At 42.4% G+C, this 17,762-nt stretch overlaps 1 pseudogene; it reads right to left on the bottom strand.

Annotated features, from left to right (window-relative positions):
• The window catches only part of LOC112312361 (ferritin light chain pseudogene), a 38,770-nt pseudogene extending 37,728 nt beyond the window's left edge, over positions 1–1,042 (bottom strand).
• Between the last annotated feature and the right edge of the window lie 16,720 nt (positions 1,043–17,762).

Raw genomic sequence — 17,762 nt, 5'->3', positions numbered from 1 at the left:
CATAACTATTACTTCTGTCACTCATGGTAGGATAAACCAAGCCAGAAGCCACTATGAAACTACCTGAGTCCTTAGGGGGACGGCTTATTTTTCCTAGGTGCTAACTCCTGTTCGCGATTGCCCTATGACTTAAAGCAGTCTGGCAAAAGCACCAAACATGCGTCCTCATTAGTCAACTTCATTGTAGCTAATTGGCTTTTTTGAAAGTTGTGCTGCATTTGTAGATGCAAATGCATGTCATGAGTTAAAATTAACTGTAATAAGTTGATTTTGGATCAAAAGAGGCAGCCTGTTTGAGGTTGAAATATTATCTGTTGACCATCGCTGAGAATCTTTTATTCCGTTGCCTGCTATAAACTATTGAGACAGGAGCCAAAACATGGTCTTTTCTAAGGAATGCTCCATTTTTCTCCTGGGACATTTATTTCTATTTATTTTTGCCTTTTTTTTAAAGGGGATTAAAACAATAAGTTTGTGTTTACCTATGTGTAATTGTTTAAAACTGCACGTTAAAAATAATGAGACAATGACTATGTTTCAAATCCTGATTATTAGGATATACTTTTTAAGTATATTTTCCAGTCTGTTTGTGGCACTGTGAGGAAGCTGCATGGGCTTAATGAGGGTGAACCAGGTCTTGCTCAACAGCCTTTCCAAAGAAGGGAACTCTGAGTTAAAGGAAAGCAAGCAATGTTCCTTTTTTCCCTCCTAACTGAAGAGACCAGTTCACTTGCCAAGTGAAAACTCCAAGTCCCAAGAAATACCCTAAACACAGAAAAATAAGCACATAGATGAATGCCTCCCCTTTTCCTCCTTGGTCTGGGGCCGACTGACAGCACCAGGTGGCAGCCCTCGGGAGCTGCCCGCGGCAGATGCCCTACCTGACAGCCAAAAGCTGGCAGGAATTAAGCAGAAACATGTGCTTCCTGCGGAGGGCAACGGTCAGCAGGTGGGATCGGCAGACGGCGTTACTCAGCCCGTCCTCCTGTGTGGTCATCTGGGCCGCCTCCCTTGCGGGCGCGCAGGGCCCGGAACACGACATGTTCTCAGGGCTGTGCTGGACGCCGTTCAAACGCAATTACGCTGTGTGTCGTTGCGGAATACATGACTTAGAGGTTCCACACAAATTGAATTTTGAGGCCAGCTTGAAATTACATTAGATTTGGGGACTTTGGCCAAAGCCTGCCTGAATCCCCCTGCATTCCCCTTAGGGTCGTCTTTCTTTAATCATTCACTAATATTTTCCTGGTTAGGACACTGATTAATGGGTGACGTAAATCCTCCCCTCCCCCGCTTTTACAATACTGTACGTAATGTCTTACTAATTTGTCCTTTTTGGTGACTGTTGGGACAGCAAATATGAAACGAATTTCTGAACCTCAAGAAATTGACATTTCTCATTCTGCTTTGTACTCCAAGTCTCCAATGCAAAGAGCTAGGCCTAAAAGGTGAGAAAGCCGAGGTGTGGTATTTCTTTGCTGTTGTCTGTAAGTACATTTTTATGAACTAACAGAGACCAAGAGAGTTACACAGTTTCGACTCATGAGAAAAAGCACTTGCCCTCACAGGGTGGGAACCCCCACAGGGTGGGAAGCACAGATGCCACCCTCAGATCAACAGCATCTCCTGCATCTCAGATGATTACTTTATTTTTCTGGATATTCTATGAAGGCAATAAACTGTGAATCTCAGAAACTTGTTTGAGGTACAGCCAAGCAAGAAAGCTTTTTCCATCCTTGCTTTGTTTCTGCAAACTTTAGTGGGTCAGGGAAGTACATAACCAATGCATGTCTTAGGTTATAATATTTCTCTGGTGAATTATAGAGTCAGCTAGCCTATGTACAAAAGTTTTTATTTTTTTTCACCTTTTAATCACAGAATGTATTAGGGAACCTTAACAAGGAAAGTATCACTCATGATGTCTCTTTCTTCCTCTGAAGAGAATAACTTAGTTAAGAAGATTCCAAAGCCAGGGCAGGCAATGGATAGTTTGGATGGCATTTGGAGGGGGAACTCAGAAGGCAGCTGACTTAAACAACTGAGTAGCCCATTTGAAAAAACTGGTTTCAGCAAATGTGGCATCAAAGTGTATTTTATAAAACATAAAATAAAATGTGTCTCGTTTCCCATTAGTTTTAATTTGCATCTATTCAAGGAGCTTACTGTGTGCCAGGCTCTGTGTTGGCAACTGGAGATATGGGATGAGTAAGACACGGTCCTTGGCCTTATGCAGATTATGGCTGAGTGGGAGACAGACATATAAACAGGTGGTTTCAGTGTATTGCATCGGGGTGCCGTGGTACAGGCTTCACAGGTGGCGCGAAGGAGGAACTTTCAGCAAAGCCTGGGGAGGTCATTCCTTCCAAGGCCCTGTTTCCATTATAATAGTTAAAACGCTCAAGACTACTACTTGCACTTAATTTTTTTTGAAGTTTAACACACACGTGTATATGTATTTTTGAAGTTTAATGTGCATACACATTTGGTGTGTATATGTATAAGTGTGTGTAAGTTTTGGCCAATTTTCACTGTGGGCACACCCAGGTAATCTGCCTCCAGATCAACTAGAGCGTGATGGCATGCTGGGAGCCCCTTTGTCCCCTCCCCCGGCACCACCTCACTATAAACAGAGAGAATGACTAACCTGCATGCATTTAAACTTTATATAAATGGACTCAATGAGTAGTGCTCTTTTGTACCTGGCTGAGTTTGTCAATATTATGTTTGTGAGATTCACCCATATTGTGTAAGAATGATTTGTTCATTCTCTATGATGTACAGCATTCTATTCTGTGAATATACCCATTCTCCTGTGATGAAATGTGGGTGGTATCCTGTTTGGGCTGCTATAAATATTGTCTCCAGGAACAATCCTGAGCGTGTCTTTAGTGAACAGATGCATTCATTGCTGTTGGGCACATAATACCTAGGAGTGAATTTCTGGACCATAAGGAACGCATGTGCTCAGCTCTCGTAGATGCTGCCAACCTGTTTGCAAAGCGGTTTTCAGCAGTTTGCGTGACACCATCTGTGGACTCAAGTTCCACTTGCTCCATACCCTCCTCAATGCTTGGCATTGTCTGCCTTTCCCAGTTAGCCACTCCCGTAGATATGCAGTGGTCTTTCACTGCAGTCTTATTTAGGAAACCTGGGAGTTATTTTAAATTATAAACTCAAAGATGTGTTCTCACGAACAACTGCTCTGAACAGAGAGCTGGTAAAATTGGAAAAGGAAGCGATTCAGTGACTTAATCCGTTGTTCTGTGGAACTTTGAGTACTAGGTATTTCTGCAATATGCTCAGAATTTTGGAGCATCTCTCAAAATTCATGCCTCTTCGGTAGTCTCTTCCTTTGCATCCTGTGTTTACCTCTCCACGAGCTTCCCCAAACTCTAGAAATAATAATAAAAGCGATAGTCATAGCTGATAATGATTGCGGGCTACTATATGCCAGGCACTGTTCCGAAGCACTTTACACATACATATATTTTTAAACCTCACAACGATTCCATGAGTTAGATGTTGTTCTCTCCATTCTACAAAATGGAAGAATGAAGCACAGAGAGGGCAGGTCACTCATCCAGGTTACACAGGAAGTGGTGGAGCCTGGGTTTGAACTGAGGCGGACAGACTGACCCCACGCTCTCAATCCTTACACTACCCTGAGCTGGTAAGGCTCGCAGCTTGCCCTTTCCTCTCTAGTGTGTATGTCTATTTTTCAGTAGAAGTAGATCAGGCAATTACAGTTTCTTAGTAGGTATCCTCATCTAAAAAAAAAGTGCTCTACCAATTACAGGACATTTATTGAATACACGTTCCAAACTATTGTTAGACACTGTGGTGCATGTAAGGCAAAGAGTGTAATAAGAGTTTGCCCTTGAACAGAACCTGTAAACTTCCAATTTTTTTCCATCTATCACCTCATTCGATCGTCACAAAAGTTAACAGAGGAGGTAGTTTGCTATGAAGAAGTTGAGTGAGTTGCCAAAGTTCAAATGGTGTGGTAATGGCAGAAGCTGGGACTGAGCCTCCACTCGGGCCCTGGAGTTTCCCGATGAACTTTTGGATCGAGTGCACGGAGAAGAATTTGGGTGTAAGGTGAAAAAATGCTAAGGGTAAAATTCTGTATGACCTAGGTCAGAAGTTCTTCCAGGTCTACACAGGGATGAATCCGCTAATGCTGTGGGTCAAAACCATCTACTGATTTTAATTTGCAATTGCCATAGCGTGTTTCAGTTGGTTTTCTCCCCAAGTTTCTGGTCTATTTTTTGGGAGGTAGAGGTTGCATTTTTAGTAGTACTAATGTCTAACTGGCTTCCTAAGGACCAAACTTAATACTTGAATTACTAATGATCTTAAATATATATATATATATATAAAAGTTTGGCTTAATTCTGGATCATAACCAATAACCAAGAATGAATAGTGTAGTCCCATTGTGTTTTTTGAGTCATAAAAGTTTACTTTTCCCAATTAATTACCCCAGAAATTGAAAAAAGAATCTGTTGTTAGTGACTTTTATACCGCCCGGTAGACAATACTGTGATTTTCTTAACATTTGTTCACTAAAGAAAACAAACCTCATTTCCATGCACCCCACGCTGATCAATGTTGACTCTGAAAGGGCATCAAGCAGTTCGGTGCCACCCACTTATAAACACCTACGTCATACGTTGCTTCCAAACTTACATCTGTAGTGTTGACGCAGAAGGCAGGGCCAAATGGAAATGTGGGACTTGCTGTCCCCACCACAGTGATATTCTCGGTTTCTGTGCAAGGACTGCTCTGAAATCGGAAAAACAACTCTCTCCACGCTGTCCCCACGTTTTCTCAACTGCTCGTAGACTTGGTTTGAATTCGATAGGAGTCCCTCGTCTCAACGGCTTACACTTGGCTCCCATGGAGACCCAGGAATCAGCCACTCCTTTTTTAGATTTGAGACTCTTCTAGGACATGAATGGGTCATGAAATCATTTGGGGGAGGGGGCGTGTAGCCAGCATTAAAATTAAAATGCAGTAGAATAGAATAGAAAAGAAAATGGAGTGCTTTGCGTTGACAGCTGAAACTCGCTTTGGTTGGATGTGCATGACTTAAGTGTTGTGAGTCCTGATGTGAAATGTATTTCTTGCTGTGGTTGTGCCTATGCCAGATATTTGCCTTCTGTCTCTCAATTCCAAGTCCATCCTCTCAACCCTGCCCTGTGGCGTTGGTGTTGGGATCCTCCTTTCCAGTGGTTCTCTGCTAGGCTCTGCAGGGAAGAGGCACTGGAAAGAGATGGAAGGCGGGAGGAGCAGAGAGGTGGTTTCCCTTCTGCTGTTCCGTTTCCTGTCGGATGGCTCCACAGCTGCGCTGGCCCTGGCCTCCAGCTTCCTACAGCTTCTTTCCGGAGAGGCCTAGAGAAGAGATTGCAAACTGGTAGCCCATGGTTTTCATCTGGCTGGCAAATATGTTTTGTTTGGCCAATATGCTATTTTTAAAAATGTCAATTAGCTGACAAAATGTGAAAAAAATTTATATTTCCAGGATCTCTTGACAGTTGGAAACTCAGGGAATACTGGGTCCTTCTTTCCACAGGGGAGCAAGTACTGTACGGAGCATTTGTTGTCTAGTTTTTCATAGTCCCCACTAGGCCTTTATGCTTGGACTTTCATTCTTTCCTTTCTGTTGCTCGTCAGACTGGCTCCAGACATTTGCATTTTGCCGCTTGGCTTAGAGGAAGCCACCTGGGGTCACAGGGGCTGGAGGCGCTGTGGCTGCAGAGAGGAGGAAGGAGGATGTGCTGGAAATCAGATAAAACCGATGCAGACTGCTTGGGTGAGTGAGCCTGGAGGAATGAGACAGCTGCCAAGGGAACGGACATTCGGGGAACGTGTGACTAAGGGTAAATGTGCTCTTTATGAAGTTGCGTTACGTGACGTACCTCTGTTCTCCTCCCGTCCACAAGACTGTCAGTGAGACTCCCTGACTGGTGTGTGTGTGTGTGGCTTTCTTTTGTGCCAAGACCACTGGCAATGGGCTTGGACTGACACAGGCACAGGTAAGGACTAGAGGGGAAATGGCCTGGGAAAGCCCAGACACAGGTCAGTCACAGGACATTTTGAGTGAATTTTTTTTTTTTAAGAAATAAGGTTTTGGAGTACATGGCTATGGCTCACTAAACATTTGGTATTATAACATTAATTATAATTGATAAGACCCATTAACTTGAACTAGTGAAAAATATTGCAAAAATTTGTTTCTCAACTATTGCTTGGTGGGGTCACTCTGTTTTTACTAACTCTTTCAGGGTTTTGAACACTTTTTAGAGTCATTTCGCACTCAATCTCAAACTTTTAAATGTATATTAATTTATGAATACCTAAACTGTATGTGTACTATATCTATATATAACTATAAAACTATATAGTGTTATAAAACTATATGTATAAAACAATATAGAACTACATATAATTATATTTAACTATCTAAAGCTATTAATCTATAAATAACTTGGCTTTAGTGATACAGTTGGGGAATCTAACTATTTGTCCTCATAAAACTTTGTAATTTCTTTCTCAGATTGTGTATATCTGATTGTGATTATTGAAGTAATCTTTTTTTAAAAGATTTTTATTTATTTTTAGAGAGAGGGGAAGGGAGGGAGAAAGAGAGGGAGAGAAACATCATTGTGTGGTTGCCTCTCATGCGGCCCCCACTGGGGACCTGGCCCACAACCCAGGCATGTGCCCTGACTGGGAATCGAACTGGCGACCCTTTGGTTCACAGCCCGTACTCAATCCACTGAGCTACACCAGCCAGGGCTAGAGTATTCTTAAACAAATAAGTAATAATGTAAAGTCACTTCAGGTCATCTATAATCCAATGCCAGAGATAATCAGTGTTAAAATTTGGGCATCTTCAGCTAACATCATAATCAACAGGGAAAAACTGAAAGCATTTCCTCCAATACCCAGTCTAAGGCAAGGAGGCCCACTCTCACCACATCTATTCATCATGGTACTGGAAGCCCCAGCCGGAATAATTAGCCAAGAAAAATAAATACAGGCATTGAAATCAGAAAGGAAGAGGTGAAATAATTTCTGTTTGCCAATGACATGATCCTCTCTATAGAAGACCCCAAAGAAAGAAAAAAGAAAAAACCCTGCTTGAACTAATAAGCATTCACTAACGTTGCAAGACATAGAATCAACATACAAATATCAGCTGTGTTTCCATACAGTTGGACTTGTAGCCGGCGTCTGAAGTGAGAGGCAGTCTGGTGTGAGCCCTTAACCTGTAGAATCTGATGCTGTCTCCTGATAGAGAGTAACAGAACCAAGTTGAATTGAAGGACTCCCAGCTGTTGTCAGAGAATTGGTTGGTGTGGGGAAAAACCTGCCTGTTGGGGTGGGTGTCAGACTATATATCCGAAGGAAATGCAACCAGTATCTGGGAGAGATACCTGCACTTTCATAATCATTGCAGCGTGATTCACAAAAGCCAAGCCATGAAAACAATCTGCGTGTCTGTCCACCGATGCATGGATAAAGAAACAGCAGTAAATCTATACAAAGGAATATTAGTCAGCCCTGAAGAAGAAGAAAGTCCTGCCATTTGCAACCATGTGTGTGGGGTTTTCCTCACTGCTAGTTGTGTGGCTGCCAAGGACAGAGAAAAGGTATCACACCTTCTCGGACATAGGAATTGGTTCAGGCTGGGAAAGAAGAAAGAACTCAAACAAACCAGCCCGCCAAACTGGTGTTTGTTCAGACTTCTTTCCCCACATGCTTGAATGCGAGTACACGTATTCCTGGCCCCAGAAAGATCTCTAGGCTGGGACCCACCTGAGAATCGGATCGATACTGCGGAAATGGAGTGGGGAAACCTAGTGGGAGAAACTGGGTGCTGACAGGGTGTGAACCAGGGTCAAGCCTCACCTGAAGCAATATTGAATTGTTCACTTATATTATCAGTCATTCCCTACCCTGCCCGAGACAGGTCACTTTAATTTCATTTCTATGTAGCAGAGTCCTGACGCAGTGTGCGTCTGTGTGTGGTGTGTGCGTGTGTGGGTGTGCACAAAAAACTGCTGCTAACCCGCACATGTGTTTATGTCCTGCTTTCTCTTCCAAACAGCACTATATCATTAACAATTGGGATGCCATTAAATAATCCTTAAAAGCGTGGCTTTAAGGCTATAAATTATGGCACAGAAATGTGCCAGATTTTATTAAAACAGTTCCTACCATTAAATGTTTAGGTGGCCTCATAAGCTTTCAAATATTTGCATCTGTTTCCTCAATGTCTGTCTATAATTTTGTATCATTCACTTGTCCAAAAAAGGCCCTCTTGTTTGGTCTGCTTTTAGGAGCCCTGTGCTTTTTCACAGGTCTCAGACAAACCTGTTGTGTTCTGTCCATCAAGGAATCTTCCTTTGCTTAAAATTTCTTCCAGTGTCACTTCCGTCAAGAAGCCTCACCTTAAAAACATGGCTCAAAACCACTCATTACAGTGTTCCTGACAGCTGATCAGTCTTTGCCAAATCATCCAAAGAAAACGATTTCTTGATTAAAAGGGAGAAAAGTATACATACCTGGTGAAAACATTTTTCTCCTGTTTCCTCGCAGTCCTAGTACGTAGTAGGCATTGCATCAATATAAGACAACAGCAAGTCTGATTACTGATTGGAACTTGTAGGTTGACACCCTCCTCCTCCTAACCTCTCACCATCAGGGCAATTCTCAAGATCCTTTATTCACTCCAGAGGCAGTTTATTGAAAGTAACAAAGCACCATGGCATCAATTCACTCTCCTTGCAGAGCAGACAGAGAAGACTCTAAAAACCAGCTCAGAGCCCTGGAATGTTGCAAATTGGTGCTGTTTCCTTTGCAACCAGAGGTTTGAACTGAAAGATTTGCAGCATGGACTGGGGTGGGTTTCTTTATGTTGGCAACAGCTCCCCGGCTCTTGGTAGAGATGAAGGTGATCGTCTGTGCTGCACTTTCCTGCTTTTTCCCTTAGAAGTTTCGTCCAGAGGACGGGAGCTGATCCCCCGGCTCCCTGTGAAGCCCCTCTCCCCTCTTCGCCAAGGTTTTCACTAACTGTCCTTTTACCATTGGAATCCCTCATCAGTTTCTAATAGTGTCTAGTTTCTGATCTGTAAAATGGAGAGAAAACAATTCACAGACTGTCTGTGAAACACCAAGAACAGGACACATGTGTAAATGCTTAGAATTAATGATACATTAGAATTTTGTGAATTAACGTATAGAGTGGAAATCTATAATGGTTCTAAAAGGTGTTTAAAATCTGTACTTTATGGAGGCAAAATGATGTGGAATGGACAAATTCATAAAATAGAATAAAAAGTGTTTACACTTTATTAAATAATGAAGAGTAATTATACTTCCGACAAACTACAAATGCTCTTCAATATAAATGCAGTTTTACCTTACCATTACTCTTATTCGGATATAAACTAAATGAAATTTCTGTATTGATCGGTCACGTCTTGACTTATCAAGTGGGTGAAGCCGTCCTCTTCGTGCAGCCTATTTTTGTTGTTATTGTCGTAACATAATCACTTCCTTGTATTAAATGCCATAAGGAAAACTAACATGAGACTTCTCAATTCCTCGGTCCACACTTGTGCCACGTTCCTCCCCTATATTTCTAAAGAGGTTTACTTTCTTAGATAATACCCTCAGCAAACTGCCTACAGCTAGTTTCTTTGTAACAAATCCCTATTTTCTGTTGAAAATTCCATCTTCTCATCAATTTTGCCCTCTTTCCTTTTAATTTCTTTCATCTGGTCATTTCAAAGCCCTGTGTGCTAATCCCAATATCTGAATCATCGAAATAGCTCCTATTATGTTTTATTTCCTTGATTACCAGCCACATTTCCCAGCCTCTCTACAAATCTAGTCATTTTTCATTGTGTGACAAACATTGCGTGATGACCTTTGCGAGGACACTTTTCTACCAATGGGCTTCCCTTGTTGGGAGGGTCGGGTTGAGGACTGATTGTCTCATTCCAACCTGTGTTACGCTGAGTGGGGACTTGGTCGCAGGTGTACATGACTCAGTTTGAATCAGTTCTCCTGTGTTTCTCGGGCCTGTTCTTCTAAGGCTTTTTTTTCTTTTTTTTTTTAAAGCCTGCCGAGTCTCTGTAACCTTAGCCATTGAAGTCTGCCCTTCAGACATGTGGGACTTTAGTCTTTGGCCTCCTGCTTCCCACTGTTTCCAACTTTGGAAAATGTATTGAGGACAAGTCCGGTTTTGTGTTTGAGGCAGAGCCCATCCTCAAGTGGGATTTTGTCCCCTAAACACCGTGGTACTACAGGAGATTTGTTTGCTTTACAAAAGCTTCCTAATCCCAGAATTCCGCAAATACACTGTGGGGAAAGCTAACCATGTGTTAGAATGTCTGAAGTTTCCAATTATCCCGTCAGCCCCATATAACCCCTAAAAGCCTTGCTGATTTCTCATTCTCCCCGTGAAGCCCCCCTGTGAAGGCCAAGCCCGGTCACCGGCCCATGTCCAGAATCGGCACATCCTCCACAGAAAATGGGCAGCGACAGACTGCTCATCTCAGAAGGATTTTCTCTTCTACGGATTGTTTAAGTCTCTTTGTTCCTTGATTTTCAAGGTCTTTTAAAATACGGTCGTATTTTTTTTTTTTTTGCAATGTAACTGGTTTTTAAAAGTTATTGTAGTAGAAATAGTGGCCCTTGTCTCCTACTATTTCCTACTTGGAACCAGAAGGCCAAGTAAATATGTTTGAATGAATGATGGATTTCTCAGATGGTTGTTAGAACCCAATACACGGAAATTAGGTAGCATAATAACATGTTTGATATATTAAATTTATCTTATTTATTGTTACATTTGGCCAATGGTCTTCAAACTTCAAGTCTCTTGGTCCTAATTTTCATTTTGAGTGTAGCCGCATTTTTCTCCCCAGGCCTCTAAGAGCTTCTAACTCTGCTTGTATCTCCTGTTTGTACGGGTCAGAGTAATTTTGTTCCCTTCATTAACTCCTGCACAGTTTGGAAATGTCTCACTTCCTTAAACATTCCTTTTTGTTTTTCTCTTTGCATCGTGCCATAGAGTTAAGATCCTATCTGCCATGATGCGGTCCCCCCACGACATAGCGGGTCCTGCGTCACCGGGGTTATAGGAACCTTCAGCAGAGTTGGTAAAGGAGAGGCTCTGGTGTGTGGCTCTGTCCATTTTTCAAAAGTAACCCTACTTCAGCAACACTGAAACCACGGTGGCCCTGGACCCAGTTTTACAGAGCGGCAGTGGGGGCAGGTGCTTGACTAGGGCGCACGGTACGGCCTAGAATTCAAGGCAACAACCCGACGTCGGCACCCCCACAGCACGGAAATATTCTGGGTGTACTGACTCTGCTAATTATCTCTGGGTTCTGTGCCTAGTTTGCCATTGTCATAAAAGGTTCTCGACCGGCCCGATGTCTTTAATGACAACCCCACCCCATCATTAAAAACAAACGAAGGCCAAGAGATCAATGACTAATATTACTCCTGCTCTCAGATGGCCTTGTTGCTACATGTTTAAGCAGTTTTAAGTATCTACAGAAGTTGCAGGGAGCTTTAGACAGGAATTAACTATCTCAGATGATTCTTTCAAATTATTTAATGTTACATGATCCACTCTGGTTGTCGGTAAAGTAGAACAATGAGACTGTTAAGGAAGAAGCTAGGGTTTGCTGTCTATCGCCTTTAACATTAAATGTTATGTGAAAGTCTCATTGCACTTTAATTTCTTTCTACAAAAAAATGGCTAAACATGGCCTTTCTACTCTGTAACATGTCATTATCATTTATGCGCATTTGTCTAACACAATGTACTTTCAGTGCTCTTTATAATCACTAATTAGCTATTCAGTGCAATACCCCTAAGAAATGGGTCGGCTGAATTGTCTTCACTTTATAGACAAGCCAATGGAGATGCTAAGAGATTTGGAGACTTGCCTTAAGGTGTACAGCAAAGCAGAATAGAGAAGCGAGTCAGGACTCATGAGTTCTGATGTTCAGTCCTTGCGTGACACTATTTTATGTACATTTTTAAAAGATTTGTTAAAACTTTTTAAAAAAAGATTTTGTTTATTTTAGAGAGGGAAGAAGGGAGGGAGAAAGAGAGGAAGAGAAACATCTATGCGCGAGAGAAACATCAATTGGTCGCCTCTCATACATGCCCCAAGGGGGAACTGAACCCGTAACCCAGGCATGTGCCCTGACTGGAATCAAACTGGCAACTTTTTGCTTTGTGGGATGATGCCCAGCCAACTGAACCACACTGGTCAGGGCTGCACAGTTTAATATCCTGAAACAAAAGGCATTTCTTGCTGATGCAATGCCAGAGCAATACCAGAAAGGTGAGAGCTGTGGCATGAAATTTGTGCTTGGGTTTTTAATCTGACTGTGCTTGAAGACAAAAATCAACCTGCGGGGTTTTCATTGAAATATGGTTTTGAGAGACTTCACTGATGTTTAAAATGTGCATGGAGCTTCGTCTAAATGTTAGCATTCTCGTCAGTAAGGTCACAGTAGCCCGAGAAGAACAGAGGGCCCTCACGCTTTCAAGTTCAGTGATGACTAAAGAACTTCTCCAACTCCAACTCCAGCTCCAGTTTTGATTTGCCCAAGCAAAAGCCAGCTATTACTTTGGTCAGCCTTTCAAGGGAAAAGCCAGAAACCCATTCACTCATTACCCAGTGTGCCAGGCCCAGGGCCAGGTCCTAGAGAAACAATTCTAAAGCAAAGGATGGTTAAAAACAAAATAATGTCCAGAGTGTTTCAAACAATTCGTGTTGTGTAAGCACATTAGCTCCTTGGCCTATAATCAGTGGTTTCCTTACTTGTTGCGTGTGCCATGCCCGTTCTGGCCTCAGTGTGGCAGAGAATCCTGTGATTAACTGGCTACAGGAAAGGCAGCAGCGGCAGCCTACCTAATTTTAAACCCTTTAAATGGCAACTCATCATTGAAGCACAACAAATACAACCGATCAGAGGGTTTTTCATTAACCACTCTAAATGGGAGGAAATGGTAAGTCTTAAGAAAGAATAGAAACCCTTTGGGCCTAAAGCAGTTATGCTGCTGTAGATCCCCAGGCCTGAGGGATGGCCACACAAGAGGAGGACAGCGATTCAAAACGGGCCTCTCTGTGGAAATGAATCATGCCCAGAGTAACAAGTATGTTTTCTGCTTTATTGTGTGGGTGCTGTTGAGCCAAACAGCAGAGGGGAATGAGGGAGCGAAGAGACAGGGCTGGGAGTCCAGGCAGTCGTCTGAGACGGTGCCAATGGGTGACCTGGGGAATTTCAGAAAGGGTGATGTTGTGACTGCTTTTTCCGACTAACTGCCTCAAACTCAATTTTGTTAAGAAACGTCATTGGCAATGTTGTGCTTGCATCCAAAAGAATGTGCAAAACAACTGCAACATCAGCCAGTTGCCCCATTTCCTTTCCTTTTCTGAGTAATAATAGCTTTCTGTCTTTTGATGTGCTGATTTTTTTTAAAGAATCCATTTTTATAATTCATGGTTTGCCACGAGTAGCAATTCCTCGCCTGAAAGACTAGATCCGTTCAAACATACACGGGCTCAAACACAACGGTTTGGAGACATTTGGTCATTCTAATGTTGGTTCTTCATATTATGAAGAATTTTATTTACTGCGTCTCTACTACCTTGAATTCTCAAATAGTTTCTTTTATGCCTTGGCATGATCTGTAAGGAAGTATCATTTGGAGAACCAGATGGATAGGGCTGAACTATATTTCTTGGTACCTATGCTATTTACTATCTGCCTTGCACTAACACTAGCCCAGAGGTTTACACTAAGCATCTAATCACCTGCAGAGTTCCTTGTTTCTTTCAGAAATCCAGAAGGAAAAAAAAAAGAAGGTGGCCAGTCGGCCGCTGGCAATAGTGGTGTTCTTCATGCTGTTGTGGGCTGGACCAGGCCAATACTCACAGTCTTAGAGCTACTTAGAGCTTCTTAGAGCTACCACACACAGTCTTTCCCATTATAAGGGGATAAAGAAGGGGGGGTGGAAGGCAGCCTCCCACTTCATCCTCTTCTTCGGGAGTCTTATAGGAAATGTTCCTCTTGTGAAACCAACTTGCGACAGCCTATTGGTTCATCTGACTCTCCTCTGCTCTGCCTTATTAAGATCTGATAAGTATCCAACACTCATCACTTTCCACCTGACTTTCTGAAGTGGCAACAGTGGTCCGGCCGACCCTTCCTCCACTGGGCATCTGGGAAGGCCATCCGTGACGTTTGCCTGAAAGCTGCAGTAGGCTGTCAGAGCGTGTCTGGACTCTGTGACGTCCACTGTCGGTGCTAAAATCTGGCAGTATCTATTGACATAACAGAGGCCCACGATATGTTAAGTGGAAGAGGTAGATTACAAAACAGTATATATAAGTTTGATTTCATGTTATAAATGTATATGCATTTTAAAAGCCTGGTGGCATATGTAACAGTATATTAGTGGGATATCTTTGTGGAATAGTTTTATCTCCCCTTTTCTCTTATCACTATTTTAAGATGTCTTTAAATACACATATATAATAGTGTTATGAAATAAAATCAATTTTTATTGTTTCAAAGTATGTTGTTCTGATAGAAAAGAAAAAGAGACATTCATGAAGAGCGTGTATGTGTTCTTCAGGAATCTAGAAGAAAATGTAGTGTCGATGTAACAACATATTCCAGATGAGCAAAAATAATAATATGTCGCATTGTACCAGATGCCCCAGTGATATTATCCCTAACCTTCACAATAGTTCTGCAAAACAAATATTTTTATTATTTTTTTAAAGGTTTTATTTATTTTTAGAGAGAGGGGAAGGGAGAGAGTAAGAGAGAAAGAGAAACATCAATGTGTGGCTGCCTCTCCAGCGCCCCCTACTGGGGACCTTGCCCACAACCCAGGCATGTGCCCTGACTGGGAATTGAACTGGAGACCCTTTGGTTCACAGCCCACACTCAATCCACTGAGATGTACCAGCCAGGGCTATTTTTATTATTCTTCCCATTTTAGAGAAAATTGAGGCCCATAGAGCCTATGCAACTTGTCCAAGTTATAGGTGAGGAATTGTGAAGCTAATTGGCAGAAATGCCTGATCATACTTATGACAAGGAGACAGCAGCTGACATCTGTCTCACAAACACCTGTATCCTCAGTGATGATACTCAGTGAGGAGGGCTCGCATGTGAAACATTAATAAGGTTTGTTGCTGTATTACAGCCAATCCAAAGCCTCTTCACCACAAGAAACTTTCCTAGACGAGAAAGATGACAAGATGTGGATGCATGTAAAATATAAAGCACACAGAATTATGTCCTTTCTTTCACTTGCAATTCCTTAAATATTTTATAGGCAGCAGCTATATGCCTGAAAACCAAAAGGACATTAAATATGTTTTCCTTTGGGTATCTAATTTTGCTCTGCTAGTTTTAGGGGGAAAGTTTAGGGATTAGGAGAGCCTGGATGGAGAATAAGGTATAGAACTGGGAAAGGTAAGTAATTATGACAGTTGAGAAAAGACTGAAAAATAAAGGAGGGAAGTAAGAAGCCACAGGATTTATGGAAAACAAAAATGAGTTAGGTTGTTTCTAGACCAAGCTTTTGAACTCAATCAATTTATGAAATAGAAATCTTTCAAGTTCTTTTAAGAGGGAAACAAGGCTTGGCAATGGCGGTGGAAGCTGGAATTGAATTGCAGCCGTAGAGGAATTAAGCAGCTAGCTATGAAGAGAGTCACAGAGCAGTGGTATGCTGGCATGTGTTGAGCAGTGGGCTCTCAGGGGGCAGAAGGGGTGCCCTCATTTGCTACCTTGCCTGTTTCTGTGGTGTAAATACTCCCACCAAAGCTGACTGCACGTGACCAATATTGATGACAGTGGCATTGAGAAGATAAGGGTGAAACTGGCTCTTGTGAGTCAGTGCTCACTGGCGAAGCCCTCCGCTGAATTACACCACTGAAGACCGAAGTCCACAGAATGTGACTGCGAAGTCAAGCTTTTTAACTCCAGTGTTCTTTCCACCACACCTCTATTTTACATGATAAAGATAAAAAAAATGGGGCACTCATGGCTGCCCAGGTAACTGCCAGCAAGACAGCAGCCGGGAACTAGAAATGGTCCATTCTAGAAATGTGGCCGAGAGGAGTTTTCCTTTCTCTATGGTGGCTGAAGTTTGCTTCAGCCTTTTACTTTTCAGATAAAAAGAGTAAGGAATAAAGATGAACGGAATTTTTGAAGGCCTGACTGTTGTTCTTTCACCATATTGCGGGTGAGTGTAGGTTATGTATTCATTTCATTTATTTTATTCATTCCAATAGTTCTCAAAAGCCTATGTGTGCCAAGCTCTGAGATGGGAGCTGGGGTACAAATTGGTACAGGAGGGGCATGGTTCCTGCCATCAGGGACCAAACTCGGGAACAACTGACCATAGCCATGTAGAGCCTTCAAACAGATAAACTAAATTCTTACAGAGTTAGAACTTCAGTTCATGGAGGTGTTAAGTGAGCTATGGGGAGCCCCGTGAAGATTCTTGGGCTGGGAGGTGATCATTTTTAGATTTCTGAATGAGCTTTGTTTAGCAAGAGGTGGGGAAGACAAACATTAATTGAATGCCTACTAAGTGCCACTCTCCCACTCATTCCCTAAAAAGACCCCATCGTCTCTATATTAAGAAAGAGGAAGTGTGTTGCTAAATTAACCTGCCCAAGTCTCCACATGCATTAGGTGGTAAAAGTCAAACCTGAGTCTGCCTGCCGCTTCCACTCCCAACTCTTACTCTTTATGATTTTAATCCTCTGGTATTTCATTAATATGGAACGTTTGGCACTCTCTAAGCAGGCAGATTTCAGTGTGTGCACTACCCCCACCCTCTGCACACACATCCTGGGTTAATGGGTGGGATACACAAAAGTAACATAATCCCGAAGCTGGGAGCTCCCACCAGACGCCTGCCCATTCTTTCTGTTTTAATCATCAAGACAGGTGGCAACTGGACCAACCCTCACACTGCTATGAACACCAGCACCTCCGTTGTATAGCCTGTGTTATTCAGGGATTTCTGGCTGGAGTTGGTGTCCATGGCAAGCTACATTTGATCAGAAACAAGAAAGAAAGATTGATTTCAGAATAAAATAAACATATACAGGAAATAAGACCTCTTTACTCATGGTAGGAGCTTGTAGAATTAAAATTATCTGTCTCCTCTCCACCTCCCACGGGTTGGAGACTTGGGGAAATTATAGTTCTGACCTCTGGGTGATGCTGCTCACTCCAGTCCCTATCTTATTTCTCTTGGAGAGAGTCCACCGGAGGCACTACCACCCTGTCACAGGGGGAAGTGGTTCCCAGCAGCACTGCCCTGTTCTCCGTAAATAGTCCGCGACCCCACCTGAGTGCATACTCAAAGGTTAGGCCCGAATGTTAAGTGTAGGGAATGCCTCTGTAATTGGTGATATTTAAATATATGTTTTGGACACTCATGGGTGTTCTCTTTCCTTCTTTGTCCAGTACACACACACACACACACACACACACACCTGCTTCTTAAACTCCCAAGGCTTCCTTCAAAAAGGAAAGAACAAGGAATGTCGATTTTTCTGGGCAAAACCTTATATTTTTTTCTTAAGGAATCTTTCACAAATCATTGATAAGGTTCAGCTTTCAATCAGTCAATTCAAATTTTTTAGGCAACTCTAAAATTAAAAATACAACCCAGTTATAAG

The sequence above is a fragment of the Desmodus rotundus genome, chromosome 9, assembly GCF_022682495.2.
Source record: "Desmodus rotundus isolate HL8 chromosome 9, HLdesRot8A.1, whole genome shotgun sequence".
Taxonomy (NCBI): domain Eukaryota; kingdom Metazoa; phylum Chordata; class Mammalia; order Chiroptera; family Phyllostomidae; genus Desmodus; species Desmodus rotundus.
The sequence above is the reverse complement of the archived record's forward strand: the minus strand, read 5'-3'. Positions and strand labels throughout refer to the sequence as shown.